The sequence below is a fragment of the Sminthopsis crassicaudata genome, chromosome 5 (genome assembly GCF_048593235.1).
Source record: "Sminthopsis crassicaudata isolate SCR6 chromosome 5, ASM4859323v1, whole genome shotgun sequence".
Classification (NCBI taxonomy): domain Eukaryota; kingdom Metazoa; phylum Chordata; class Mammalia; order Dasyuromorphia; family Dasyuridae; genus Sminthopsis; species Sminthopsis crassicaudata.
The window spans coordinates 26,502,509-26,513,123 of NC_133621.1; positions in this window are offsets into that span (position 1 = coordinate 26,502,509).

Genomic DNA, 10,615 nt, shown 5'->3' on the forward strand with positions numbered 1-10,615 from the left:
CCATTTAGCATCTCAGCTGTTTATTATTTCAGCCCTTGACTCATGGTCATTAAGCCTTAATTGGTTTCCATCTGGTGGCAGGACTTTATCCTTCTGCCTAAAGAGCAATGCTCCTCTCGATCCCTGCCCCATGTTGGTTGCATCTTCTTTCCAATGGAGATGGGGACCAGATCCAGACTGGTCCTAGAAGGTACTTAGAGAATGAGACTTTGGGGTCTGTGCTGAAGCAGTCCTTTCTTGGGAAGGGTGGATATCACAACTTTGGACTGTATTTTTCTTTTGCCTTTGCTGAAGTGCTTAAGAGACATTGCTGCCTGGAGTCCTCCTTCTACCCTTGCTGCCTATGTGAACTCTTGATTTCATTCACTGAGATAAATCAGAATTTGAATTCTCCATTCAGTAGGAGAGGATCTAACTCCTTTAGTGTTCTGTTTTATTCAATCCTAAACAGTTTAATTGTCAAAAGAAAGAAATGAGGAAGTGATAAGGGAAGGAATGTAAGTAGGGAAAGGAAAAGGGAAAAGAAGTGAGCAGAGAAAAGGAAGAACACAGAATAAAAGGAAGAAGGGATTTATATTCTATATATAAACATAAATTATACATAATATAGAACATCATAAAGAAAAAATTATTTTAAAAATGTAAATAAATTCTAAAAATGTATTTATAAATAAATTTATTTTATATATGCTATAAAGTTATATAAAAGTACATTGTAAATAGAGTATTACAAATAAAAATGTATGTATGCTATAAAGTATATAAAATTATTTTATGTATGATATAATGTATTGTTATATCATATATAACTATAATATGTATCATATACAACATATATAATACATATAACAAAAGTATATAGAATTGCTTTATGATAAAAGTTTAGCATAATATATATAAATTATTTTATTACATAAGGTATTTTCTATATAATTCAAAATTATACATCAAGACTTCTTAAACTTTTTCCATTTGTGACGCCTTTTTGCCTGAGAAATTTTTAGGTGATCTAAGGTATATAGGTATATAAGATGCATATACAAATCAAACCCATTGATAATAAATAATAATTTTGTGACCCCTCCAGATTCATTTATTTGACCCCACAGGCATTTGGGACCCACATTTAAGAAGCTTTTTTTTATATATACTATAAAATATTATATGGAAAAATATGTATAAATGAATATTCTATTGTTGGTAGATATTGTTTCTTTCACTTTCAATTCAGCTATGAAAATGGAAAAAAAATCACTTTTTAGGTTTCCAGATAAACTTTTTGATAGATAAAGAAGCTAAAGGTCAGAGTTATATTTTATTCAAGGTCACATGGCTAATTAAGTGTGAGGGTATGGACTTAAATCCAAGTCTGCTGACTTACACTATCATAAGAAGATAAAACTAGACACACACATACACACACACACACACACACACACACACACACGATGAAGGAGGAGGAGGAAAATAAAGAGGAAGAGTAGGGAAGGATGGAAAAGAAGAGAAAGGAAAAGGAAAGGAGGGGTAGGGGACGAGCAGAGGAGAAAGGGGTGGTGGTGAAAATCACCTCACTTTTAAACTCTAGATTTTGCTCTTTCCTATGCTCAGCTAAATTATCTGACAATAAGGGCAGCCTTTGCAGATTTTATTGTATTCCCCTCTGATTTTTCATTTAATTGTAAAACTGAGTTTGTGAGTACTATTGTGAAGTGTTAGGGAAATCACTGAAACATACATATGTTCCAACTATAAAACCTGCAATTAAGAAATTGGAAGAAAAACTCAGTCTGGAGCACTGTAGTTCCACAAGAGAGTTGTTTCTCAGGTTTCTGGCGTTGGTAACAGCTGAGAGTGATATAATGAAACATTGGAAAACAACACAGGCTGTGGAATCCAGGAGCCCTCCCCAGCCCTCTTAAACTGCCTCTTTTAATTATTTCCTGTCTATCCTAAATGTATCTTGCTTTGCATTGTTCTCTCCCACTAGATTGAAAGTTCCTTGAGGATAGGGGCTACCTTTTGTCGCTTTTTTTTTTCTTTTTTTTATCCCCAGCACTTAGCATAATGCCTTACAATAAATGTTTATTGACTTGAACATGGGTTAACATCCTAGTTCTGCTTTGAACTAAATGTTTGACCTTGGACAAGTGTCTGGATCTCAGATTTCTCATCTGTTAAAGGAAGATCTTAGATTAGATCAGGAGTTCTTAACCCAGAGTCTGAGAAATTCTGAAATTGATAACTGTGTTTTAATATGTTTGGTTTCCTTTTTAATCCGATGCATTTTTATTTGATGCATTTAATCAAAGATTATTCTGATTGGCCTAGATGGCCAGAGGTTCTGTCCCAGAAAAAGTTAGGGATCCTTATATAAGACTCTGGTGGAGGATCCTTCTGGAGCTATCTTTATTTTCTTGTTATACGAATCAGAAGACTTGTCACATCCTGACACTTAACTAGCATAGGAGCTTGAGCAAATTACCATCTGACTTTCAGCTTCTTCTGTCAAAAAATTTAACAAGGGGAATAAAAAATGCATTTTTCCATTTCCATAGCTGAACTTAAACTAAAAGACATCAAATCCAGCAGTAGGATGTCTGTTCGTCCTTATTTGTGCTAGAGGGAACATAAAGGAAAATTATTATTGAATCTGAGGTGTCACTATCTCAAAAGAAATGAGAATGATATAACTCTGGGGATACAAGCACAGGCAAAAGACCTACAGTCTTACTCTCAAGGAGCTTACATTCAAATAGGGAATAACAACAACTGAAAGAAACTGAAAAGTTAAGAGAAGGTAAAAAATATCCTCACTTGGAGGCTTGGTGGAGAAAATTGTTGGGATGTTATTTTCTGGAGCAGAACTCTAGTTTGGGAAAAACCAATCAATCAGAAAAAGAGGCCAAAGGAGGGGAGTGAACTCTCCAGAGGAAAAAGACTGATGAGAAAGTCAAGGGAGTGGATAGAGCACTGGCCATGGAGTTGAGGACCTGAGTTCAAATATGACCTCAGACACTTAACAGTGCTGGCAAGTCACTTAACTCCAATTGCCTCATAAAAGCAAAGCAAAAAAAAAAAAAATGTCAGGGGAGTAGGATGAAGTGATAGAAATGTAAGCGACCAGAGCAAGGACAGACTCCTTCACATAACTATCCATAGAGAGGCAGAGCATTATGTGACACATAAAATGTTTCCCAAAAGTACAAGTATTCATTCAAACACTCTTTTGTGTGTACTGAAAAATGCATCAGCAATCCTTTTATTTGCAAGTCTAGCAAATGAAAATTGGCCTTCAGGTCAATTAGATCTCACTTTCAGTCAGGGAAAAGGTTTCTAAGAAGAGGTACCTGGATTCCTGAGCTAAAAGGAGATTGCTCTAAATCGAGGCTTTGCCCTTTGTGATGGAGTGAAATATTCCTTTTCCCCTCATATCACTTGACACATTAGCAGAACATATTAAAATATTCAACACACCCCACTGCCTAACCTGAAGGTAGGAATTATTGTCATCCCGATTCTGATGTGTGAACTTGGGTGAGTCACCACCTTCCCAAGCTTGTTTCCTCAGCTATAAAATAGATATCGAATAGGTTCTGGTTCTAGATTCATTGATTCATTCACTCATTCATCCATTTATTCAAGAAACATTTATTAAAGACATTTAATTTACAATCTGCTCAGCCTACAGGCTGTAACTCATTATAAATACCACAAAGAATTATTAAAGCAAAGTAATGTGAAAGATATCACTGGGGATGTTTAAGAGCCAAAAAAATTAATGCAGACCATTGACATGATAAGAACAAGAGGTAACCAAGGGCTAGCCTATTTGTAGCTTTTTGAGAGGAACCCAAGACATAGGGTGGTCCCTCTGGTAGTTAAATCAAGCTGCAGAGACAATAGTTGAACAGAATCAACAGGCTTGGATGATAGGCGGAGCCCAAAACCACATTGACAAGATCCTCAGTCCTGCCTGTGCAAGACTTCATGCTAAATCCCAAGCAGGATGTAGAATGTAGGAATACAGCAACAGAGTCAAAAAGATCCCGACAGTGCCCTTGTGTCTCTCTTTTTTCAGCCTGAAGACCAAAAATTTGAATAGGTTCCCCATTCTCAGGGCGGTAATGAAGTCTGCAGAAACAAGCTGATAAAGAAGTTTTATATCCTCAGTTTAGGGGCTATAGAAATACAACATCTGATCATTATAAACCAGCCCTACAATGTATCTCAGATGCCCCATCAAGATAATTAATATGTCTTTTAACTAATGAATGATGCCATGGTTTTAACGAGAATTGACTGAGAGGAGCAAGGAAATGGAGGGAAAATTATAGCCGGGGGAAATAAAAAAAATTGCACTCATATTTTTTTGACAGCTGGACTGAAATTGAAAAAATTCAGTACATGTGTGGAGGAAACATCACCCTGTTCTGTTCTGTCCATCCAGATTTTGCTAATCTCGCCTCTTCAATTTATTGTTGGCTAATTAGATAGAATTGTTGGCTGAAATAAAGAAATTACCACCCAGTAATTACTTCATTGTAAAACGTAATGAGCATCCCAACCCTGCCTCGTACTGTAAAAATTGCCCCCTCGATAAATAGAATGTGGGTTTCCAACAATAACCTAGCAGTGAATTCTGTTAGTGTATTTCTTCCTGAAACATGTTTATGTGATAGTCTTCCAATTTTATGGCTGAAGTTTATCACCATAAGGTGCATTTCATGACAGCCGAATAACTACATTCAGTTACACTTGTCACCATGTGCCTTCAGTATCAAGACACATGCTGATTGTATCAAATACTGTTGACTGTCTTAGGGCTGCAAATAGAAAAGATGATTACATTGTTCTTTTTAGATGTGATGTAATATTATTCACGTGGCAAGAAACTGAAGGAAGGTCAAGGTTGTCGAAGAACAGCAGAAAGATTGGTTGTTGAAAGCTTCCTAATGTGGTGATGATTCACTAATAGGCAGATGACTCGTTTACATTCAAGTTTCTTAATCTTTTATGGAGCAGGAGACATAAAGGTGGGCTACTGGGAAGTTGTGTGTGTGTGTGTGTGTGTGTGTGTGTGTGTGTGTGTGTGTGTGAGGGGGATCATCCTTTGCATTTCATTTGAATAGAAATGAGAGCAATGTTGTATTCACATTTTTTAAAAGATAAGTGTTTATTCCAGTGGCTGCATTAGGAGCCACCACCAGGACTTTTCCCCAGTCTCACATATGAACCATGTGACAAATCATTTGAGCATGATCAGCCTCAGTCTCCCCAATGGTTTTATTTATTTAAAGTGGGGTGGGAGGGGCAGGAAACAGCATTGAACTTGTGACGTCCTCATTATAAGGAATTTCCTGGGGAGAAACTCCTTCTATCAATGGAGGCTGGCAAATATTCTGCCACTTGTAGCCTGAGAGTTCCCTGGCACCCCAAGAGCTAAATGGACTTAGCAGAGTCACATATCCCATAAAGATATTAGAGGTTAGAGTTGAAGCTGGGTCTTCCTGGTCTCTTTTTCTTTTTTTTTTCTTTTTTTTTTCTTTTTTTTTTATAATATTATCCCTTGTATTCATTTTTCCAAATTATCCCCTCCCTCCTTCCACTCCCTCCCCCCGATGACAGGCAATCCCATACATTTTACATGTGTTACAATATAATCTAGATACAATATATGTGTGTAAATACCATTTTCTTGTTGCACATTAATTATTAGCTTCCGAAGGTACATGTAACCTGGGTAGATAGACAGTAGTGCTAACAGTTTACATTCACTTCTCAGTGTTTCTTCTCTGGGTGTAGCTACCTCTGTCCATCATTGATCAACTGAAAGTGAGTTGGATCTTCTTTATGTTGAAGATTTCCACTTCCATCAGAATACATCCTCATACAGTATTGAAGTGTACAGCGATCTTCTGGTTCTGTTCTTTTCACTCAGCATCAGTTGATTTAAGTCTCTCCAGGCCTCTCTGTATTCCTCCTGTTGGTCATTTCTTACAGAGCAGTAATATTCCATAACCTTCATATACCATAATTTACCCAACCATTCTCCAATTGATGGACATCCATTCATCTTCCAGTTTCTAGCCACTATGAAAAGAGCTGTCACAAACATTTTGGCACATACAGGTCCCTTTCCCTTCTTTAGTATTTCTTTGGGATATAAGCCCAATAGCAGCAATGCTGGGTCAAAGGGTATGCAAGGTTTGATAACTTTTTGGGCATAGTTCCAACTTGCTCTCCAGAATGGTTGGATTCTTTCACAACTCCACCAACAATGTATCAGTGTCCCAGTTTTCCCACATCCCTCCAACATTCATCATTATTTGTTCCTGTCATCTTAGCCAATCTGACAGGTGTGTAGTGGTATCTCAGAGTTGTCTTAATTTGCATTTCTCTGATCAGTAGTGATTTGGAATACTCTTTCATGTGAGTGGAAATAATTTCAATTTCATCATCTGAGAATTGTCTGTTCATATCCTTTGCCTGGTCTCTTTTTCTACCCATGATGATCTACAATGATTCCTCTGGGACAAGGAATTCCTGGACAAGCAAATTGCTCTCCCCATGTGGAGCTGCACCTTCTTTTTATCATAGAGGGTTTTCTAGATTAGAGAAATCTCAGATAGGACTTGAGACTAGATCTTTATTTTTCATTTATTTCATTTTACAATATTACACCTCCAAATGAGTAGGATATATATATATATATATATATATATATATATATATATATATATATATATATATATATATATATATATATATATATATATATATATATATATATATATATCAAAGAGGTCATAAAAGAGAGGAAAGAACCCACATGTGCAAAAGTATTTTAGCAGCTTTTTTTGTGGTGGCAAGGAACTGGAAACTGAGTGGATGTCCATATGTTGGAGAATGGCTGAATATGTTATGGTATATGAACATAATGGAATCTTACTGTTCTATTAAAAATGACAAGCAGGATGATTTCAGAAAAGCCTAGAAAGACTTACAATGAGTGAAGTGAGTAGAACCAAGAGAACACTGAACACATAAAGAAAATTACATGATGATCATCTGTGATGGACTTAGTTCTTTTCAACAATGAGGTGATTCAAGGCAATTCCAATAGATTTGACAGAGAGAGCCATCTACATTCACAAAGAGATCTATGGAGACTCAATCTGGATCAAAGATGAGTATTTTCATCTTTTTGTTGGTTTTGCTTGTTTTTTTTTCTCATTTTTTTCCCCTTTTTTTTGGTCTGATTTGTCTTCTGCAGCAAGATGAATATGGAAATACGTTTTGAACAATTGTGGTTCATGACCCCATCTAGAATCTCATCATTGAATGTGGGTGGAAACAAAATTATGACTAATTATCAGTAAATGTTTGATTTCTATACCAATTTTTACACATATATACCTGAAGCAATGTAAAATTTATCGGATGTAAAGGGAACACAAGTAGAAAAGTTTATGAAGATCTTCTAGAGTATATATTAAAGAAATGGTCGATGAGCACATGGAAAAATAAGCATTGATCATAATGCACAATTGTGGCTTCAGGAAGTAAATGCCACGTCAGTCTGCACATACTTCCTTTTTTCATAGGATTACTAAACTGGTAGGTGAAGAGAATACTATAGATGAATTTTTACTTATTATTTTACCACATTATTTGATATTATATTTCTTGCTATTCTTGAGGAAGGAGTAGAAAGATATGGGCTATAGTTGGACCCAAAGAGTAGTCAGTAATGGATCATTGCCATACTACAAGGCTGTTTAGTAGAGAGATCTCTATTTGAACACATGCTTTTCAAAGACTTTTATCATTGACTTAAACGAAGGCATTCTTTTTTTTTTTAAAGTTAGCTCTGTTCCAGCTAAAGAGATGACATAATCATTATCCAGGTTTTTAAAAAAGGGAACAAAAAGATTTTTTCAATTTAGAACATAGGAATGACTAATATAAGATTAAATTTACTGAGCATAAAAGTAAAGTCTTGCATGTGGGTACAAAAAATCAACATAGATTTGGATTCAAAAACATCAACTGTACAAGTACAAGATGGAGATAGAGGGTGGGCATTATGAGATAATAGTTCCATAGGCAGTTCACTCAATATATCCAAAAGCATTCATTATTTCCCTCACCCCAAATCCATATATCCTTCCATCTCCCTCCTTTCTATATATCTCTCAGATTCACAAATTCAGAATCATTTTTGACTCTTCCTTTTCCCTCACTTCTAAAATACCAAGAGTCACCAATTATGCCTTCAATAGAGCTCCTGCACTCCTCTGCCTCTCACCATTCAAACCACAATCACCTTAGTTCAGGCCTTCATTTTCTAAGATTGGCCTTCCTGCCTGATCTATGTACAACAATATCTTTTCCCTGGTTGTTTCTTGGACTTGAAATAATCTGTCTTCTCTCCTCTGTCCCTAACACCCTTTAAAGCTCAGCTTCAGTTTTACTTCTAGATGCACCGTTCTAGATATCCGCAGCTATTTTTTTATATAAATTACTATATTGTGTATAATTATATGCAAATTTTATACATTTATATACATTATAAACTATACACAAGTTGTTTTGATACAACTTGTATTTACATATATGCATGTGTCTTTTAGATATTTGTTTTTGAGTATATGATAATTATCTGCACCTTCCTGTATTATATCAGGTCAAATTTACAAAATATACACAAGTATATTTCTAAGTGTATATACAAGTATATTTCTATTTATAATTATTATCATCTGCTTTAAAATAATTTAAGCATCTTGAAGGCAAAAAATGTTTTTTTCTGGGAGTCCTCTTAATTAATACAGATGATAAACAAGATGAATGAGTCAGTGTGGAATGAAGAAGGTGAAAGAGAGAGACTAGTAAAAAAGACTATTTATTCCAATAAGCTGTAAGTACTGATCAGGGTCCACACAAGGGTGGTGAGCGGAGAAGTGAAAGTATATGTGAAAGATATCATGGAGGGAAGATGTTATTAATAATAAATTATTTATGATGTTACAGTCAACTGCCTGTGATTGCTGACTTAACGTCTGATCTGTTGAAGTCTCCATTAGATAGTGGAAATAGTTCGTGTACTCCTGGAGTGGGGTTCTCCACTTGATTCTCTGTGGCAACCTCCAGAATTCAAAGAGTATTTCAGCAAGAGGGAAAATGATATCAAGGAAATGAGGATTTTCTGATGAGAGTTCCTGGGGAGCTGAACATTAACCACTCAATGAAAGGAGCTCTCTCTACTCTCCTTCACTGGTCATCAGAAGCACCCCCAGTTTTGTTATAAAAAGACCTGCCCCTTTCCTTTGGAAAATACAGATTCCCTTGAGATGAAAACTCATTTTTCTACTAAGGCAAAAACTCTGGGGTCAAAGGAGCTTTCCCCAGTGAGTTATTTTACATGGATTTCAGGTGCTATCTTATTGGCCTGGGAAGATGGATCTACACTCTGGGTTGGTAAAAGACTAATGGGAAAATGGCCTCAGGGAGTTGTTTCTCACTAGCTGAAGAATTGAATTCAAGTGAACTAACATGTCAAGCTACTTCTCTCCAAGTCTCAGTTTTCCTCAAAATGAAGGAATTATATTAAGTAACTCATAAGGTCTGGCTCTAAGACTGTGATCCTTAACATTTCCTGCTCATTCCTCTCTGAGGCCTCTCGTGCTTTCATCACCCTGACCTTGGGTGTGCTTTCACCCCCTAATTCCTATCTGTTATCCATGATCCAGCTCAAGTTTTCCCTGACCCTCCTGTCATCACCACCCCCTCCAGATCTACACACCCTCTTCATTTTCCTGAACTGGTTTAGTGATCCTGCTTGTAATGGAATCAAAGACCTGAGTTCTTATTTTTTATTTATTTTTCAAATTTTTATTAACTTTTTATAAAGCTTTTTATTTTCAAAACATATGCACGCACGAATAATTTGACCACATTGACCCTCACATAGCCTTGTGTTTCAGATTTTCTCCTCCTTTCCTCCACCCCTTCCTCTGAATGGCAAGTAATTCAACATATGTTAAACATGTTAAAATACATGTTAAATCCAGTATGTATAAACATCAAAGATCTAAGTTCAAATCCAACCTTAAATACTAAATAGCTGTGTGATGTTGGAGGAATTATTTAATCTTTCTCAGCCTGTTTCCTCATCAATAAACCAGAATCCACACTGGGGGATCAAATGGAATAATGCTAGTAGAATGTTTTGCAAACATCAAAGCACTATGTAAATGTTAACTATTTTAAAGAGATAATTAATTATCAGGCACTCCCTAATGACTTCCCTTGGATTATTATTTACCTATTGCTGCCTCTTACAGGAAATCTATTCTGACTCCCTTCTACCCTCTCATCCAGCTGCTTGCTACGGTATCCTTCTGTCATAATTTTCCAATTATATGTTTTCTTAAATGTTATATATATATATATGTATGTGTGCATGTTATATATTATAGCTGTCCTATAATATATACATATGCCTGCATATATATATATGAATATATGTATATATATGCATAATTTTTATATATATATATAAAATCTTATATTTTCTCTCTTTCCCACCCAACTATCACTCCTACCTCCCTGG